The 20,208-nt window shown below is 44.8% G+C and overlaps 1 protein-coding gene across 1 annotated transcript in view; it reads right to left on the reverse strand.

Annotated features, from left to right (window-relative positions):
* The window catches only part of CMTM4 (CKLF like MARVEL transmembrane domain containing 4), a 338,382-nt gene that overhangs the window by 41,982 nt on the left and 276,192 nt on the right, over positions 1-20,208 (reverse strand). The window lies entirely within an intron of this gene.

Genomic DNA, 20,208 nt, shown 5'->3' on the forward strand with positions numbered 1-20,208 from the left:
GGGGCAAGGCCCTGGGGGTGCACACACTGTTTTGATCTGCTGTGGGGGGTGAAAAAACACGGTGGCTGAACATACGTAGTACAGCTAGGCTAAAAACACAAAAAACACCAGTATTTCATTTTGTACTTACTTACTTCTTGTAGCACCAACCAGATCTGCGATGTGATCAGATTCAGGCAGACTTATCAGAGAAAGTAACGTAATTTCCAAATGCCAATTTAAATGAAGGCCTTGCATCAGGCTCTGAGGCTCAGGCCAGGAGGTCAGGTCAGTCGGGTCTTCTCTTGTTTCTCTCTCCATTCTCCCTTGTGCTCAATGCCGTTATTGGCAATGCACACGAAGAGGGGAGGGAGAGGCTGAGCAGTAAGGGCAGAGTGATCAATCACTGCAAGGCTTCACAATAAAGCTATAAAGTGATTGGCCATTATGTTCATCCTGGACAGGACTACACCTACCACTACTGTGCTAAGGTGTCTTTGAGCCAAACCAGACACTGTTCCCTTGCCAAACACAGCATGAGAGTAGTGCCAGGATTGGCCTGGGCAGGCCAACTCACCACTCCTCAGGAGACGGGGACTGCAGCATTACCCCCCCAACAAATTGAACAGATAAGGCTGCTCAAGAGTACGCATATCGGGCTGGCCAGGGAAAGGCAACCGCCCCACTGGACTTGCGCACCTCGTTGTTTACTGGGTTTTGGTTGTGCTGCTCCGTTTGGCTGTCAATCATATTAATTAAGCCTCACCCCATAAGCCTGCCGCACTCAGTCTGAGGCTGAAAGGAACCCTCTGTGGCTGAGTCAGCTGACTGCAGCGGGCTGATTACGTTGATTAATACTTGTTCTATTTATATTTAATTAGGGTCAGCGGGCCAAAAGTATCAGCGGGCCGACGCCCAAATGCTCTAAAGAAGGAAGCGCCCCTGCTGGAGATGTGTGTGGAGTTCAACTTCTTGGGCAATGGTGGTGAAAATAATGTGACTATGGTGTGCTTCTCTTCAACAAAGAACTGTATGTAAGTTCTAGCTAACTCGCAGATCCGCGTAGTGCCAACAAGCTGACTTACAGTTACCCAGGCCACAAGGATAACCAAGGCATGTTATAAATATTAACGTTTAGCTCAGTAAACAGTATTCACAACGTACATATTCCTTTAGCAACACTCAAAATTATTGTTATGTTTCAGCACACCGTTTTCTAGAAGAAAAAGCTATATTTTGCTAAAATACCTCTGAATTGTATTATTTTATTTTGAGAATTGGTTGATTAATTACTGCCAAAGTTGGTAATAGTTCTTCTGGGTACAAACCACTAAAATTCCATGTCAGGACTAGTGGCTCCGATTATGCTTCTGTAGGGTTTTCGTTCCTCTTCATTCCTCAAGTTGGTCTTCATGGTTGCTCCTCTACATTTCGTATGGTGTTCTTCCAGGTTTTGGTTTATGGGCTGGAAAAGACTTTTCCTGTGTATTCGAGCAAAGAAAGAGGAGTTGTTACATTGTTATCAGCATTATATTGGGGGGGCAGGGGGGTCCTCTATGGTTATCAAGTGTTGTGTATACAATTGGGATTTGGAGTTTTTTTCTGTTTTAACTTTCTGATGGGGGGCTGCTGAAGAAATGAAAGTGAAGAAGAAGCATAATTCTCGCCTCGTGTCCTTAATAAAATTTTGAAATTCTTAACGAGAATGCTAGAAATTTTTTACTCCCAACTACAGATTCAAGGGCTGACAGAGCACCTCAAACAGTTTAAGAAATCCTTCTACTTTTCAAGAACACGTTGTGACTGTTAATGTAGTGCCGCTCTGAAATGCAGTCACAATTTTTAGGGTCGAGTCTGCGTTGCATCTGCTCGCGCATGCGTATCGCAGCGAGACGCTTTAGTATTTAGAAAAGGGCTCGGAGCCCTGTCAACTTCACGTCAGTGTTTTTTATTGGTTCGTGGGCTTGCCTAATAAAATCTGCTTGCTTTCATTAGTCAAAGGCACGCATATGTCATGCCTTTTCCGTAGCTAGCCCTCCTCGAGCGCAGCGACCAAGTACAGAAAACATGCGAGGCTCGCTGTTTTCCATCGGGCTCGTGGACTTCTTTTTCTCTAATTTACGAGCGCGATCTCGCTTGGCAGAAGTCGAGCGCTTTACATAGTTAATTTCACTTTTTCGGGTTATGTACATAAATGCACTTTTGCCCGATAGGTGAAAAGTCGGGTTAGGAGTTTACAACGCGATCAGCTCTAACATGAGCAAACGCGAGACTCGTTGCATTGTAAATGCTTGTTACTTTTGTTTCCATCATCTCCTTCCCTCTTCCCCAAACGTTCTGCTCACGTTCCTTCACCGCGCCGCCAGCAGTTCTTTAGAAGCTCAGTGCTTAATGTTGTGCCTTTCACTATGCTTAGGAGTATTTTTGATTTCATTTAGCGCTATACGAATACTTAGGTAACTAAGCAAATTAGCAATTTAAGAAAAGAACCACTAGCCCAAAACCTACACGTACATGCAAGAAAATACTTACATGTACAAGTCAGTAACGAGGCTGAACTTTTGTCGAAGAAAAGTTATTTGTAGAGTGCTGCGTCATAAGACCTTGCCACAAAACGCTCGCGCTCGGGTGAAGTGCTGCCAGTACTGGCTCCGTGTGCAGGATTCATCAGCGGGGCGCCTTCGGCCCGTGTGAGCCGTTTGTCGGCTGTTTACACTCCGTGGGATGCCAGACATCCCTTTCATACTAGGGGAATAAAAGCACGGTGAAGTGTGCTCGGGAATCTATGAAACGCCGCAATTCTGCTGTGCATTGAGAGGCACTTATAATTGTTCACATTTTGGAACTCGTAACTTTACTTCTGAATACGATCAGGTACCCACCGAGGGATGTGAATCAGGTGAAGATGATGGGAAGTGGCTCTCCCGTGGCCTTTAGATTTAAGTTGCAATGTATCAATGATTTGGAACAGGTTACCAAGCTGTCAATGCAGGTGTTATTGATTCACAAAGTGGCAACTATCCATCTTCCACTCAGTGAACCACAGGTAGGGGCATTGGTGAGAGAAGCCAGCCGCCTAGAAGACCTCTGCACACAGACTGTAGTTCCACAAGCAGAATATGTAATATATATTTTTGAAACTGAAAAAGTAGGTATTCTGGGAATGTGAATTCAAACTTATGGGTGTCCACTGTCTCTTGTAGGTCAGTTATTGAGATCAGAGCATACACAATTATTCGCAAAAGGAATCATTCCATCTACATATTAATAGAGCATGACTTTTTTGCGACTCCTTGTAATAGTGCTTTTGCTTGCAACAGATTTTTAGGTGTTGCCTAGGACAGCACACGCACTATCCGTTGTGAGACATACTGTTAGCTTACAGTGAGTTTAGAACCTATTCATAGCTTCCCACTGGTTGACTTTGTCACTCATTTCTTTGCTTCTTATTCACCAGCATCCATGGTCTTTTCTTCCTCTTCAGGTGTTTGTTCCTCTCCTTGAGCACAGACCAATAATTTGGGGCTTCACTGCTCCCTTTTCAGGTGCTGTTTTTTTTTTTTGGTTAAGCACTTAACAAGTGTTCATGTCTTTTCCAGCCATCTCCCTCACGTACTCCACCAGTGTGCATGTCTTTTCCAGTTATCTCCTTCATGAAGTTAGTGTTACTCTTTCTTGCACGTGTTTCTTCCTTAACCCTACCTCGCTCCCTCAGTTGCTGTTCTTGCTTCCTCCCCAACCATCCACATTCCATTGCCGTTCCCTGCTTCCCTACCACCCTCTGTTGACACTGTGCTTTCCCATACCCACCCACCCTCTGTTTTCAGTTTGTTTCTTCATGTGGCCATACTTCATTGTCCATTTGCTTCCTCATACCTGCCCACCCTCAGTTGGCCATGTGCTTCAACGTCCACCCACCCTACGTTGTCTGTGTGCTTCCACACCTGCCCACCCAATTCTCGGTCAGTGTGTTTCCACGCACACCCACCAACTTTTTGTTGTTCCTTGCTGTTTCCCTGTTGTCCCTTGCTTGTCTATATCCTACCTCACATCCTTCTCTACCTTCCTTCTTCCCAGTGTTGCCTCATTTCTCACCTGCTCCATACCCCTAATATACTCCTTCGCTGCTTTTTTTTTTACGGATTAGATCAAAAAAGCACATTTCACTCAATTTTTACTAATCCATCTCTGACTAGTCAACAAAAAAAAAAAAAAATTGAGTTATTACAAAGGGTTTTTCCCCACATTAGTTTCTATCATGGTGCTCACTGTGAAAGCCAGTTGGTCTCATAGGCGAGCCCTATTGGCTTTTCCAATGCTGGTTTAGTTTGGAGGTAATACTTAATAAAACGGCGATTGAATGAAGCCTTGGGTATTGTGCCTATGATGTGGTGCAGTCTGGTCATGACCCTTTCCCAGTAATACGCCATCATCTTACTTGACCAGGTCATATGTCTGAAGGAGGCATCCACCTCACCACAATTCGGACAAGCAGAGGTTTTCTTCAGGTACATTTTCTCTAGTTTCAATAGGGTCAGAAAGGTGCGATATGGACGGTGATAATGTCAGCTTGAATCTCGCATTACTTAACACTTTTTCATCCTGACAACAGGCTGCTTTCCATTCTCGATTTGTTAGGGTGCTCGGACATATTCCTTCTATTGCTGTCTCATTTGCAGTCTCTTTTCTGGTCTGCCTTTTATGCCCTGTGTAAATGGGAGACCGACCTCTGTCCCTGCCCCAAATCTAGTTGCTCCTCGATCGTGGCTGGAGATGTGAATCAATTGAGTAACTATCTCCCTTGCCTTCCTGGCCAGTCCAGAGTATTGGAGGAACTATCAACGTCTGACTCCAAAAAGCGCCTCTTGTGCTTCCTTGAATGAAATAAAGGACTCTCTGAGGTACAAATCTCCTAGGATGTTACACCCTCCCTCCATGGACCCATACACACATCTCAGCTTGTGTGTTTAAATCGCTTTGACGCCCAGCTCTAAACTTCTCTCCCAAGCTGCTCCACCCCATCTGACAATGTGCGAGTATTGCACCATATAGTGTAGTTTGGCACCTTCCCTCTTAAGTAGGTCACTTAATGTGTAAAAGTCAAAGGTCCCCTCTAACCATGATCTCTTGCGGGCGTCCCCTTCCGTGAGCCATCTCCTAGCATGTTGAAGATGTGCAGCTATATAATAAGAGTTCCATGGGTCTATGTCCTAAATCAATTTCCTCCAGGCGGGTTTCATTAGACCCCGCTTCTCTTCTCGACACGGAGGATATCAGCAGCCTGTCCAGCTCTTTAAAAGCCTGTCTGTTTTATGAGGCGGACATACTTTTGTAATACATGTGAGCATCGTGGGAAGAATACTATTTTAGCTATTGCAATTCTCCCCACAATGGAGAGCAGCAAAGTGTTCCAGAGATGCACTGAGTGCTTTCATCCCTCGATGACCACGCCCTTTGTCGTTTGTAAACTGCTTTTTAGAGGTGTGTGCCACTTGTATTCCCAGGTATCTGAACTGTCTGTCTGACACCGACGTCACAAATCCACATGCGGTTTCACAATTGCTGTGATCAAACCCTCCCCCAGGTGCATGGAATGGAATAGTTTGGTCTTCTTCCAACTGGTATGCAATCCTGAGATCCACCCAAACCTGTCGAGGTTTTGAAGCAGAGACAAGTCAACAACGAGGATTGTTGGAGGTAAACAAGTACTGTTGGTGTACATCAAAAAAGTGTGCCGTAGAACCTACTGAGATTCTCCAGGACGTGATTATATTCTCGGCATTATTACTAATGGCTGAACTACAGGGGTGAACAATAAATGGGGCAGAAACAACCTTCTCTGGTGCCTCATTCAATCTCCCAGCTGCTAGCAGCAATCTCCCCTGACTTGACTCATGCGGTGAGTCGAGTGTAGAGAAGTCTTACCTAGTCCAAGTAATTAGGGCCTAGTCCCATGCTCTCCAAAATATACATCATGTATGCGCTGTCCAGAGTATAACACACTTTTTCTTTATACAATGCGGCCATTCCAAATTCCTGCTCTGCCACATGTGTAGCATGTACCACATGACTAAGTGTTCTAAAGCTCCTGAGGGTTCTATGTCAAAGTATGAAGTTGCATTGGTTTTTATGTCCGAGGCAGCTCATGACTTTAGTCTGGTGGCCCAAGTTCTGCTTAATATTTTACTACCTATTGATAAAGGCCTGCCAGATACTGGTTCAGATGGATCCCAGTCTACTTTTATGATAACAATACTAGCCGCTCTCATTGTGTTTGTTAGTATACCTGTCTATCGGGCTGCGTTAAATACCTCTAAACATTTCTCCTAGAATTTTCCAGAAAATACTCAGTAAAAGTCATCTGTAAGTCCGTCACCCTCAGGAGTCTTACCTCCTGGTACTCCTTGAATTGATTCCACCAATTCCTTTCTCTGGAGCTCAGTTTCCAATTCTGCTCATCAGTTCATTTAGAGATGCAGACTCTACTTTGAAACATTGATGGAAATTTTCCTGAGTTAATGCTCAGTTATTTGTTAAGCAGCACCAAGTGTTGCATAGTGTCTCGTTGATACTAGCTGAAGTTAGAAAAATGGTCCCATTCAGCCATTTTAACTACTGAATTAGGGAACTGGGTTTTCTCTTTTTAGTAGCCATACTAAAAATGCCCCCGATTCATCGCTTTATTTATGAAGATTTTGCTTGTATTTTTTGCGGGTGAAGTTGCTTAAAACATCTTAACCTTTATTGTTCCCATTTTGCTTCAATCTGTTCCACTCTAGCTCTGGCATTTGTTGTCTCTCACTTATGCATCTGAGCTATATTTTCTTCTTAAATAGCGAAGGTTTTCTTGATATCTGGTGCCATACATTTTATTTAGTCACTCATATCGAAGGACTACTTTCATGGTCTCACATTCATTAATTCTTGACTCTAAGTATATTCTAGGTACGTGATAATTGTGGTGCATTTATCTCCCAGGAAACATACGGCCTTCAGAGCTTCAGCATTCAATCTTCATGTGGGTATGTGTTTGCTTACCCGCCCTCTCTCATATGTAAACAAAAAGGGAGAGTGGCCCCAAAGGAATCTAGTTAAATATCTGAATTCTTGGATTTCATGCCCTGTCTCCTGCATGACCAGTACTCAATCTAGACTGCTGAATGTAATATGTGTGCTTGACAAGCTGGAATATTCCCCCGATATGTGGTAAAGAATCCTCCACATGTCTAGGCAGCCTATTGTTACCATAAGCTGAGAAAGTGCAGCCAACATTCCAGGCTTTATGTGCGGTCTACAGGGGCTGGGGCAGCTGGGGGGAAGGATCTATTACTGTCACCGTCCAAATTACAATTAAAGTCTCCTCTCCAAATCATCATGATATGAAAGTAAGACATACTCCAGTAAAACCCCAAAAATGTATTGTCATCTATATTTAGTGAGTATATGCTTTTGGAAATATTTATCTGCCATCTAACAACTCATGTAATAGACTATCTCCCTTCTGTAACTGCTTTGGAAAAGTGGAGCTGAAAGGGGACAGCTGATAGCCACACCAAGGCCCCACGCTAGCAAAAGGAGAGGAAGTGGATGAGTAAAGCAGACCTCTCAATTTGTTACACAGCTTACATTCTGTCAAGTGTGTTTAATGGAGGAGCACTATGCTCTTCCCTTGCCATCTAAGGATGGAGCGCACTCAGGTTTTAGTGATCCTGTTAAGGCCATATGTTCCATATGATTATTTTGAGGGAGGCACCTGTCATTCCTGTGACACACAATCACCTAATATGTATCTTCTGGCTCCATCTTCCCGTGGCATCTAGAATAAGCCAGCAGTTGCTGGGGTTCACTTACCAGACTCATGGTTTCTGTTTCACTCCCTTCACTGCTCTTCCCTTCTTTCAATATGTCAGTATTATAGCTCCACAACCTGGGTAAACACTCTACAACTAACATAGAAGTGTCTTCTCAAATCATAACAAAAGGTGTGCAGTCTCTAATGGAGGGAGACCCCGAACCTCAAAGGCCCTTGGTGGTACACTTTATTAACTTGGGTGCACAACAGTGCCACCGCTAAAATAGAAACTCTATTCTAATGATCTGGGACAGCCTACAGAGTATGGTGGCTTCAGACCTCTGTCATGTCAGCCCTCTGTTAGGTATGTGGCTAGTAATGCCCCAGAGTCACACTCCCAGGCACTTCCGTCCTTCCGTTTATCCTCCTTAATGCAGTTGTTTCTGGATATATGGCCATTCTGCTGGATGATGTTGCCACAACCCAGGTTTGATGGGTTCCCACTACCTTTATCATTTATTTCTCTTCCCTAATCTAAGCCTGTTTTCCAAATGCTAACGTTGTGCGTTCAGAGATTTTCAAGGCATGTTATTTGCATCAGTATTAATTTATGTCTTCAGCAACTAATCTCCTTCATGTTACTATTTCCATATCCAGATCTCCCTTTAGCAAATCGATCACCATCATTTTAGTGTTCTGTCTCTGGCTGTTTATTGAGCCTCAAAAGTCATTTTTTCCTTTCATCATTACCGTTGGTGGACTTTGGGAGGCAAACTCAATCCCCCAACTCCTCACTGCAATGCTGGTACATCGGGAGACACTCTCTCTGGAAACCAGAAGTCACGCCTCTTGTTGGTGTCAATCACCAGCCACACCCACACTTCCTCCAGAGTAAGTGTTATCGCCCCTTAATAGATAACGTGCAACTTCACCGGTAACAGAAGCATATATTTTATGTTCAAGGCCTTCAGTCTGTCACATTGGAACAAAGCATTTCCTAAGTTTCTTGAACTTTTTGAGTGTGCTGAGGCAATACTCTAGTGGTTTGGACTTTAAGCTTTGCATCTCCTTTTTTCACGTGCTGAAAAAAAAAATCTCGGCCTCAATAATTAAGCAGTCTTTGTATTATGACGCTCGGCAGTGCCTCCACACGCAGCGCCCTGTGAGCAGTTTTTACAGTCAAGCAGGTGAATAAAGCATTTGGTTTAAGATTTCTGTGATCCACTTTATTTGAATGAAGTGTTCTGTCGCATTGGCCTCAACATGCTGTGGAGACCCCACAAACTGGAGGTTGTTCAAGGGTGATTTTCCTTCTACATCTTTTGTGTTGTGGTCTAGGAAGTGAGTGACTCTCACTATCTTTAACTCGGACACCTCCGACTTTAGTTTGTCCACCGTTTTCGCAGTTTCCGGAGATCGCATGCCATTTTGTGGAGATCCACTCTAAGAAGGTTCACCGTCCAGGGGATGGAGTTTATTTTCCATTGTTTGTCTAGACCTTGACACGGCTGCCAGATTTGAAGAGAGGGCGTTTCGGCTGGCATCCCATGTACGAATGTCTCCCTTCTCCAATATGGATTCAGTTTCATTTATCACTGCTGTATACGAGTCTAGCTTCATTTGTTGTGAAACTTTGGGGATCTCATCCTTTCCCATACTCATGGGGATCTTGGCATTACCAGGCAGTCACATTTGCTTCGAGTCTGTCTTCAGAACCAGGGAGGGCTCGCCTCCTGGTCCAGTTCGCTTTTCACTCAAAAGTCTCAATTCGTACCACTGGTCCCTTTTCTGTTAAACTATCCCAAATCACCTCTGGGGGTAATTCAGAGTTGTGTCAGTAGTTCGCCCTACCCTACAGTCACATCCCACATGGATTACCTGAATTGTTTATTATTGTTCCTTGTGCGCGTTTGCCTTTTTGACACTTGGTGAACTTCTAGTGCCAGCTGTAATACCAGATAAAACTTCCCACCTTATGTGGAATCGAGGACTGTTGGATTCAGCAATCTTCCTAGGTCATCCACCAGCTGACCACCTCATAGCTACATGGCTATTGGCTCCAGCAGCATTTACAGGACAAGAAGGGGTAGAGTTTAGGCCTCATGGTTCAGATTTAGGATCCGGAAAGGCCCTCCAAGTCTCCTTAGCCCATCAGGGTCACCTCTTTTGATCCTGGGTGCCCTTCTCCAGGACTACCATTGTCTGTGCCATCCTGTGCTAGAACTATTCTCCACTGCGGAGCCCAGGGAAGCGCAAGTTCTTGCAGTGACACCGCAGAGCAAACCACCCACCAGGCTTCTCCCATTCACACGCCTCTGACCACTTTCTTTGTCCCATTCAGCACAGTCTCCATGCTCAGACAGAAGTTTAAAGCAGGAGAATCTGAACAGATCGAGACAGAGTATTAAAGGCAATAAACAAAAAAAAACTATTAGTGAGATGGATTGTTAATCGAATGCGGTTTCTCGTCCTCCCTGCAAAGTAAAAGTTAGAGGCAGGAACTACAGAAGACAGACACTTACAGCCAAGCCTGAAATACACCTAAAAATAAGACAAAGGGAGAAAAACTGGACATTAGAGGGGAAAGGCAGTTATTGAAAGAGATGAAGATGAGAGATCAGTGGGTGGTAATAAAAATAAGTATAAAAAAACCCAAATAGAATTAAAAGTAGACTGGAAGGGTAAGAAATTGAAGGCAAGAATATTTTAAAGAAGGGTGGAATAACCGTCAAGATTAATACGAAAATACAATTTGGAGACGGAAGACTTTGAAAATATTCTACAACTGCGAGATACAGACAACTGAAGCTGCAGGACTCTAGAAATTAAGTAAAAAAATATTAAAGTATACCAAAATCAGCAGAAGAATCAATCTAATTTGATCCCTTGGAGATCAAGCAGACAATCTTCACAGGTTATATACTTGGATGGGATCGTATGTATGTACAAACAGAAAGACTCTCTAGCTGGAAGGAATTGTGTGTTTTGGGGGAAAATGAATATAGATATTTGAATGTTTCTGATTTTAAAATACCCATTGTTTAATTTTTTGCCCCATAGAACACAAAAGCCTCAAACATCCACCGGTTAGACCTAGAGAAGTTGGGAATTATTCACTCATAGAAAGATTTTCAGAATTTATTAAGATTTACGTGTTTTCCATCTTTTCCATCTAATGCGAAGATACTTCTGAGATTCTGAAATCTATCTACGATATTGTGTGAGAACCAGACATGCTGCTAGTTAGAATGGATGTGAAAACTTTATTTACTTGCATAGGGCACACGATTGGAATTCATTGCATGCAACATATTCTATACAGCTAATTTGTTGTTGTACAATGAGGTGGCAAGCGATGTGACCAAATTTGTGCTAACAACTACTTTTTCTATGAAAATACACTGTTCCCAAAAAATTAGGGGGGCTGCGATGGGTTCAAGCTTTGCCCTCTCATATATAGTTAATATGTCCCTCTTTATGGGATATTTTGAAAGGAAATTCCCTACAGACTGGTTGGGGGGGGGACCGACCGCTGTACTAATACTAATGCAGGCCTATGGAGCAAAGACCGCTGCGGTACCGCCAGCAATGCCAGGCAGCAGTCTGCCGGGGTCACAAGGCAGCACAAACAGGCTGTTGGAGACTGCTTCTGCCGGACACCATATTTCTGCCGGACACCATATGAGGTGGTAACTGCCAGTGTGCCCGTGGCAGTCCAACCACCACATCTCAGTAGGCAGAAGCGGGTAATATAAAAGAAGACACTCACCTACCTGCGTCATTATGCTCACCAACAGACAGTCGCACCATCAGCCACATTATATTTGTGTGTGTGGGGGGGGGGTGGGGGGGAAATCACGCTACCGGCACCAAGTACACTTGTCATTGTGTCCCAAGTTAGAATCATACACAAAGAAGGGCATTCACAGACAGCAAATGCACCCTTTGGGTATGTCACTCACTGCACCACAACACTACACAAAAACACATGTTTACTCATCTCAGACACAGGGACAGTGAAATGTACACAACATTGTGTCACACAACACCAACTAGACAGCAACATCACCTCTACAAATGCAACTCACACTCACATTGCACACATGCCATGGACTGTCGTCACATTCAACACACACACACACAAACACACACACGTATGGATGTGACATGGACTACAAACACCACTCCAATTATACAGCCTGCAATAGACACACACATCACCCACGTTGCAACACAATGGAAGGACAAAGGGATGCACAATAGACAGAGACAGATGTACAAAGCTCACTTTGCAAACAATACCTGCTCCATAGGGTTGGGGGCATCAGGAGCACTCAGGGAAGGAGGCTGCAATATGACATATCACTTTGAACATGCCCCTTAAACAACATTTGTGCAGGAACAAGCCCTTCGGGTATCTCTGGCATGTCACATGAGTCTAGTTTTTTGTCTCAATCTGCACAATGTGGTAGTGCAAGACAACAAAGCAAATACAACTCCAACCTCATGGAGCATACATCTACGGGGACTAGCTGCAAAGTACACACAGCTAAATGGACACATGCACAGTAAATTGCAAAGGAAGCTAGCACAATTGAACACCCTTCTATGTCTGCACAAACAAAACAAGCTGCAGGACATTAAATTAATCTATAATCCATATCAGGGTGACAAGTCTAACACCACACATGCTCACACTGGACAACATAAGATGAAATACTTGCCATATGAAACAGAACACAATGCTATAACACCACAGTTGCATTAACACCCACATATCCATACAGTCGACATATACCCATGTCTTGGGGAGCACCACCACTGCCCACAAAGTTAGATACTGCAAATAACAGCAAATGGATCAGCAAGCAGGCTGAAACACACACACACACCTGCAGGCAGACAACACAAGTTACTCAGGAACAACATAAAGGCAGAAAAGGAATTGCAGGACAGATGTGTACCCAAAAAACAACTGCTTGGATTTATTCATAATCAAATGTACATTGTCCAAGGCCTTTGGCCAGTCCATATAGAATTGGTGGGGCAGATTTGGATGGGTAGGTTTGGGAGGGGTGGACTGCTTCTTAGGAGGGATGGACTTCTTCTTGGGGGCGGGGGGTATGTGTGCTTGGAGGGAGGAAGGTGTTACAAGAGAAGACATGGATGTGGAAGGGATGGGTTGGGGCCTTTTAGGTTTGGGACGAGAGTTGGTGGGAACAGGGAAAGGTGAAGCTCAAACAAAAAATCTGTCTTAGGAACACGGGACAGTCAGCAGAAGGGGCTGGGATTTGGAGGTCGAGGGAGTGGTTGTCTGCTCTGTCGGATGTCTTGGGTGTGTGAGGTATGCTTATGTTTAGGTGGTGTGTGGCGTGTGCGAGTGTGGCTGTTTGCATGTCTTGGGGGTCAGGAGGTGATGGAGTGATGAAAGTGTGAGGCACAGAAGTGAGGGGGGGTTCCGCCCAAACAGGGTCCTGCGGGCGAGGAGATCTGAAGGCGCCAGATGACGCTGGTGGCTTCTTCGAGCTGCCGATTGATTCAGACTGGCCGGAAGGGTGCGGCCTGGCCCCACCTGTTGTGCCGGCCATCGGGGCTGAGAGCAGCTGGAGCGGAAGAGGTGCCTGCTGCGAGGTCACAATGTCAGAGGCCCAGCAGATTACCTGGGAGACGCGCAGGAGTGTGCTGAGACCACCTACACAATAGGCTAGTAAGGACCAGCGCTGGGAAAAGAAGTGCGGCCCGGCCTAGAGGAGAACGGGAGGTGGCCGGAGGCCTAGCCCTGCCCACTGCTTCGAATGGCAAAGTTGAGGCGCCCCAGCCGAGGAGTGATCCCCCGGTCTGAGAGAGAGGATCAATGGACCGAAGAACTAACCTGCGATGGAGAGGTAAGAGGAGCACTGGGCCCATCCCTGGGTCGCTGCGGGGGGACCTGGCCTAATGGAGACCTGCCTGGGTCTCCTGCAAGGGGTGGCCCTGGTGAGAGGGCCTGCGCAGAAGATCAACTGGTGGATTGTACCCCCCTTGCCCCACCCCCGCTGGCGTGGACTGGGAGTGCCATCGTGGGGGTGCCTGAGCTGGATTCCCGCCCTGCTGGTGCCCCCATATTCTCCCTGCTCGGACAGTTGGGAACAGTGAGCAGTTACACGGGAGGACTTTGTTGGACGAACTGGAGTCTGACTCTGCCTCGGTGAGAGTGACATAATCGAGGGCCCCCCTTGCATTTTGGTCTCATTGGTGGAAAACTGGACCATAGTTGACTCCTGAATGGTGGACCAGCAGGCTGCACTTGGAGCGATCGTGGAGGTGGAACACTGCTAGAGACCTGATGGGGCCTCAGAGAAAAATAGGATGAAATACTGCGACAGCATGTGCTTGGAAGCTAGCGTAAATACAAGACTGGCTCCCTTCCAGTGGACCTAACTGGAGAGCTCTCTCACAGCACCGGAGGCCTACAGGACAGGTAGCTGATGGAGCCCTGCGCTGGGGGTCACTCCACTCAGTTGGACGCTAGACGTGGGGGCGATAGCTGTGAGCTCCAACTGCTTAGTCATATATGCAGACTATGGGGAAACCCAGACTTAAATCACAGGTGGCGCCCTTGACTGCTCTGGCGCCTGATCGCCAACTGACAAATAATAACACTGGGGAGAATCTGACTCCTACCACTATGCAAGATACCTTGAACAGGATTGTTGGGGCAACTGAGGATACCAAATTGACTTTGAGCCAAGAGATTGGGAAGATTTCCACTGAACTAAGCCACCTGCTTACGGACCATCACAAACTGGCTGATAGTGATGCCTCAGTGATGCCACTGGGGGACCTTGAGAAGGGGCCTCAGGCAACATTCCAATTGCATATGTTTCAGAATGACTAGGAGGCGGCAGATGGTGGGAATCACGACTTGAATAGGACTGGCTAATTGGCACTCCTAAGTGGTTGGCACTCCTCCAAGGATGGTATCTTGGTGGTTTATAAAAGAAACCTAAAGGAACCAAAGAAATATCTCTTCTCAGTGCAAATGGAGCACAAGGCCCATGCAATAAATCACAAGGTAAGTATGGAAATCTAATATTTATGTTATACAATTACTTGTAGATCTCCAGAGTCGGTGCCTAACCATTCACATCTACATATCATAAGGATGTCTCTAGCATGATATCTTGGGAGGCCTTCACACTGCACTAGCCAATCCAAGGATTTATTGAAGAGCTCCTCATAGGTTTCATTCTGACTACTTCTCAGTTCAGGCACCCAGGTAAGAACAAACACATACGGACATGTGTCGGGCAGGAGACTGACTACAACTCTGTTAGATGAGGGGGAGCCATCTAATGATTGTTGTTCAAAGGGTACTATACAAGAAAGGCCTGGTTCCTGCAGCCACTGGGACACCAGTGAAGGATCTGTGCAATGCTGCTCCATTCATCTGACTTGCTGGTTGGTTTTTACTAGTACTTTCCTCCTGTGAAGGTTCCCTGCGAGAAATTGTGCCTACTGGTACCACCAAGCTTGAAGCTAGAAAGGGGACATCTTTGTGGGGCAAGCTCGAGGTCGTGCATGTAGGAGCAGCAGGATGGCTGGGGTTTCCTTTGCGAGCTAAAAAAGAAGAACAGGGGCACAGCAAGTTAGACGCTAGTTTGGTTTGAGATCCCTGGCTTCCAGGGGCAACATCAGAGGGGAAGTTCTGACGTTAGCCATGCAATAAGCCGCCTGAAATAACCCTCCATCAGGTTTGTAAGAATACCACTGAAAAGTTGCACAGAGCCCCTCCCCCACCCCTCTGAATGCCTTTTTTGGGTCTAACTTGGGGTGCTACACAAGAGTCTGAGTTCCCCATAGACAAAGGGCCTTGTGCCTTTGGGGAGCTAGGATACTACCCTGAATAACAAGGTTGCCTTGCGAGTTCCCTAAGGATTTGGATAATTGATCAACAAGGGAAATCAAACTTAGGCCTACATCACTACCCTGAGTGTTACCAATCCTTAGGGACAGCCTCCTCCCAGTGAGCTCAATCTCTGTGCTGATAACACAGAATACTCCACCACATGGTCAGTCTAGGTACTTTTAGCATGGGGGGAGGTAGCCCCTCCGTCACCAATAATCTTCCTTTTCCCCATGATGACAGAAGACTAAGGGTTGGGTAAGCAAATGTACAAAACAATGAGCACCAGTCCCAAGCGATCAATCAAAAGTCAGAAACGTAGACTCAAAAATAAAAGTATATCTTGAGAGACGACAACCAAGGCACTTGGCGCAGCCCAGCCTCCTCCTGCCAATGATGGGCAAAGACTTCGCCCGGACCCACGCCCGGGTGCGCCTCACTTTTGTGTCGAGGCAGTTTGTAGCGTGTGGAGCCTTCTCCCTCCTCCTTCCTGATCAAAGCCTGCTAGGGAAAGTGGTTCCACCCCAGCAGGAAACAGTACACAGATTGAGTCAGGACAAGTCAAAGCCCCAGAGTCTCAGTGCATCCCCCCCAGAGTCTCAGGATGTCAGCAGATGACTCAGCCCCACCTGCTCAGGAGTTGACAGTAAACATCCTCTAATACAACCCTGTAGTAGTCCTGTAGCAGGCTTTGCAGCCTGAGTCCAGACTGTACTGTCGAGACCAGTTCGAGCACTGGCATGTGTTTTCTGAGCTCTCCTTATGGTTTTCTAGCACTGCGTGTGTGCATTAATGTTTTCACCTCCACCCTGTACCTCCCCAAGGCCTAGCCAGAGTTACAGCGGACGAAAAGGGTTAAAAGGCTTCAAGGCTTTAAGGTGGGCAGGATGCAAGAAGTTGGCATGAAATCAGAAGCTGAGGAGAGAGTTCCAGCTCCTAGCCTTGGTTCTTCTCTGTTTCCCAGTCCCCGGGACCACCTGCTGGGAACCTGCTCTTTTCTCTGAGCTTGCAGCTGCAGGCCACTAGATGCACCAATGCCACCTTCCCTCCAGAAGGCCAGTGGCTGGCCACCTCCCAGCCTGACCAACTGCCAATGGCTCCCCAGCAAGAACTCCCAAGGAGATAGCAACTACAAGTCCCAGTCGAGGGCACGAGCAAACCAGCCGCTTCCGTAAACTTATCCATATGATATTCCCTCTACCTTTTCCCCCAATCTGCAATCCACTTTGAACAATTATTTGTTGACTGGATGAATTCCTAAGGCCTTCTTCAACAATTGCATGCAAATTTATTTTTGATGGAGGACTGGGTAGCCGATTTTAAATTCTATTATTGGCAGCCCAACTTACTTTAACTAATGATTGTTTGTGGACAGGAGTGATCCACCATTTAGCTAAAATACTGAGGGCCATATGTATGAACACTTTTTCCCATAGACACAAAATGGGGAAAAACCTTTGCTACATCTAGCCCTGAATCCCTTGATGGATATGGACTACTTGACCAATTAACAGCAAAAAGCTTTCTAAAGCACTACCTCCTATTACTAGAATGCCACTTGACTGTTAGCACCACGCCTTAAAGTGGATTAAACAGAAAGGTACCCTCATATGCCAAACTCCCTTTTGACCTGGTACACACCTTACATGCATAGCAGAATCAGAGTTTCTGTGTCTGGTATTTAATTGGAATCTCACAGCTCGGCGACAACTGGGATGCTACACATATTAAATCCTATGATAAATTGTCAACTAAGTTTTACCATCACAGACATCAAGTTTTTTTGTTATCTACAGCAAATCTATGCACTAGACATACAAAAATCAGTGATTCCCTATTTCAGAATAGAGTCTATTAGAACCCAAATTAACCACAGAAAGGTTATACGGGAAAGGTACATCAAGACTCTACAAATCCCTATAAGTGAATACACCTGATCCAATTAAATAAATTTAGGGCCAAGATAGGAAAGAGTTAGGCACTGTTAAGGATGACGCTAGCGTCCCATGAGTAAGCCTGTATACTTGGTATAAATAGTAAAGAGCCAAGTTTCTTTTACATTTTTCTATAAGATGATCTGTTTGATTGGGATTTCAAAGCATGCAATATAATATTACAGAGCTTACACAATTAGGAGAAGATTCTCCCTCCCCCATCTGGCTTTCTTTATTTTTTGAACTGACACTAATTTGGCATGGCCAGATTTTAAATTACAATTAGGCGCATGCCAAAAGAAAATCTTCTGAAAACAGGAGGGACCCCCACTATACAGGGCCTTGTGGACCATAGACAGTGCCTTGAATTTGACTATCTTGCTGAATGGCTGCCAAGTGAAGATCTTGAATGCTCTTCAAGATGGAGTTAAATTTCGATATATTTAAGAGCAGACGAGCCGCCACATTTTGGAGTGATTGAAGCTTCAACTGAAAGCGTTTCTGGATTCCCAAATGTAACACTGCAACAAACTATCCTAGATGGAAGTAGAGCCACAATGACCATTTTCTGCATTTCCAAAGAAATAAATGGAAATACTTTCCTTAACACACTGAGAAGATAGAAGCATGAAGATGTGACAATGTTAATTTGATCAGAAAAGCAATGCTGTCCGTCAAACATGCCCCCCTTCCCTGCCATGTTCAGGAAGTGTTAAAAATTTGGGGGTTAAGAATGGAGGACCACCAGAACACATATTCCAAAAAGAGGTGTTCTTGCCAAAAAGGATTACTTCAGTCTTCTCAGAATTTAGTTTCAGGGAGTTTTCCCGCATCCAGGTAACAATATTTGCCAGACAGTTTCAGAATTTACTTGCATACTCGTCGACATCTGATGAGATAGTCACCACCATTTGTGTGTCACTGGCGTAGGAAACTGCATCAAAACCATATGACCGGGGAGGGGGGGAAGTTTACAAAGATGTTGAAAAGCATGGTAGGTAGCGACAAGCTTTGAGGCACCCCACAAGGTAGAGTGAAGGTGATCAAAGTAAAATCCCCAAAGGCAACACTTTGTTTTCTATCCTGCGCCTCTGATCCCAATACTCTCTAGTCAGTTGATAAGCAGGGAATGATTCCCTGTATCAAACTCGACAAAGAGTTCGAGAAGGATCAGCACAACCCTACCTCCCATATCCACCTGAATTTGAATCTCTTCAGTGACAGCTTCTAAGGCAGATTCCATACAATGTTGAGGTCTAAATACATGTTGAGGAATCCAGAATGCTGTAGGCATCAAGTACGTACAGGAGCTCTTCATTTAGTCCTTTATCCAATATTTTAGCGGGTAGAGGTAACCAGGATATAGGTCAATAATAATGTTTCTGTATCACCATGATCCAGTTTGTTTTTTCTTTTTTTTTCTTTTCTTTCAATAAAGGGCATACTGATGCTCTTTTCCAGTCTGCTGGAAACTGATCTGAGGTCAAACCCCAATAATGATGCCTAGAGACTGTCCTAGAAATCATGTCCAACACATAAGGCGGACAAGGGCCCAGGGGAGAGCCAGGTTTAGTGGTCTCCAGAAGCTTAGTTACTCTATCTTCAGTTAGGGGTGTAAAACTATCCAGGACAATCATGTGAACTCCAATATCATCCCATAACTCCCAGAATGAGGAAAGGGGGCATGAGTACATACCTGAATAATTGCCCTTTTGAATCAAGGAACATTCTGCATTGACAATGTTCACCTTTGCTTGAAAGAACCCAGCTAGCCTATTACAGAAGGCTTGAGTGGGAATGAAAGTTTGAGTATTTACAATTGGAAAGAGCAGTGGCCGTTTAAAAGAGTTCTCTTGTCGAGTCTTTAGCTGCACTAATTTTTTCTGTAATATATTTAGATTTTTCTGGAGTTAATCAATGCTTTGTACTCCTCTTTAGCTAATTTATATTTCTTTTTTACCTTAATATTGTAGTCTTTTCTCTATCTCCATTCCTCAGCCCTGCATTTGTGTTTTGATTTTTTTAGTTCAGGAGTATACCAGGGAGCAAAAGGGCTTTTCATGTAGCACTTTAGGTTTTTTTCAGGTGCTAGCCTCATTACAGCAGTATCTATCCAGTTAGTAAAATTAGTCGTAGTGACTTCCATATTATTATTTAACTCAGGACTATGATTATTCAGCATACTGTCAAGCTCACAACTGTATTTTCTGCCAGGAGGAGCCCTTTATTACTTTAAAAGGATTAGAATGACAGCATTTCTTTTCCAAAACTGCAAGTTTAAGAAATACTGCTCTATGACCCTTCCAAATTAATGGCATGGCTTTGTAAAACTAAACGCAGGGTTGTTTGTAAAAATTCCATCTAACGTTTGGTTGGCCTTAGGAATCGGTTGGTTAACTATTTGGCCAAGATCAAAGCTATGTAGGCAGCCAATCAAATATTCTATGTCTATATTTTCACTAAGCTCAAAGTGGAAATTAAAATCCCCCAACAGAGTAAAAATTGGAAATTTCATGTAGGACTTGATAAAACTCCAAACAGATGACACAAACGGTCTTTAGGACCGGGTGGATAATATAGCGAAGAGCCATTAAAAATTGGAACATTGTTAAGTTTAA

This window comes from Pleurodeles waltl, chromosome 12 (genome assembly GCF_031143425.1).
Source record: "Pleurodeles waltl isolate 20211129_DDA chromosome 12, aPleWal1.hap1.20221129, whole genome shotgun sequence".
Taxonomy (NCBI): Eukaryota; Metazoa; Chordata; class Amphibia; order Caudata; family Salamandridae; genus Pleurodeles; species Pleurodeles waltl.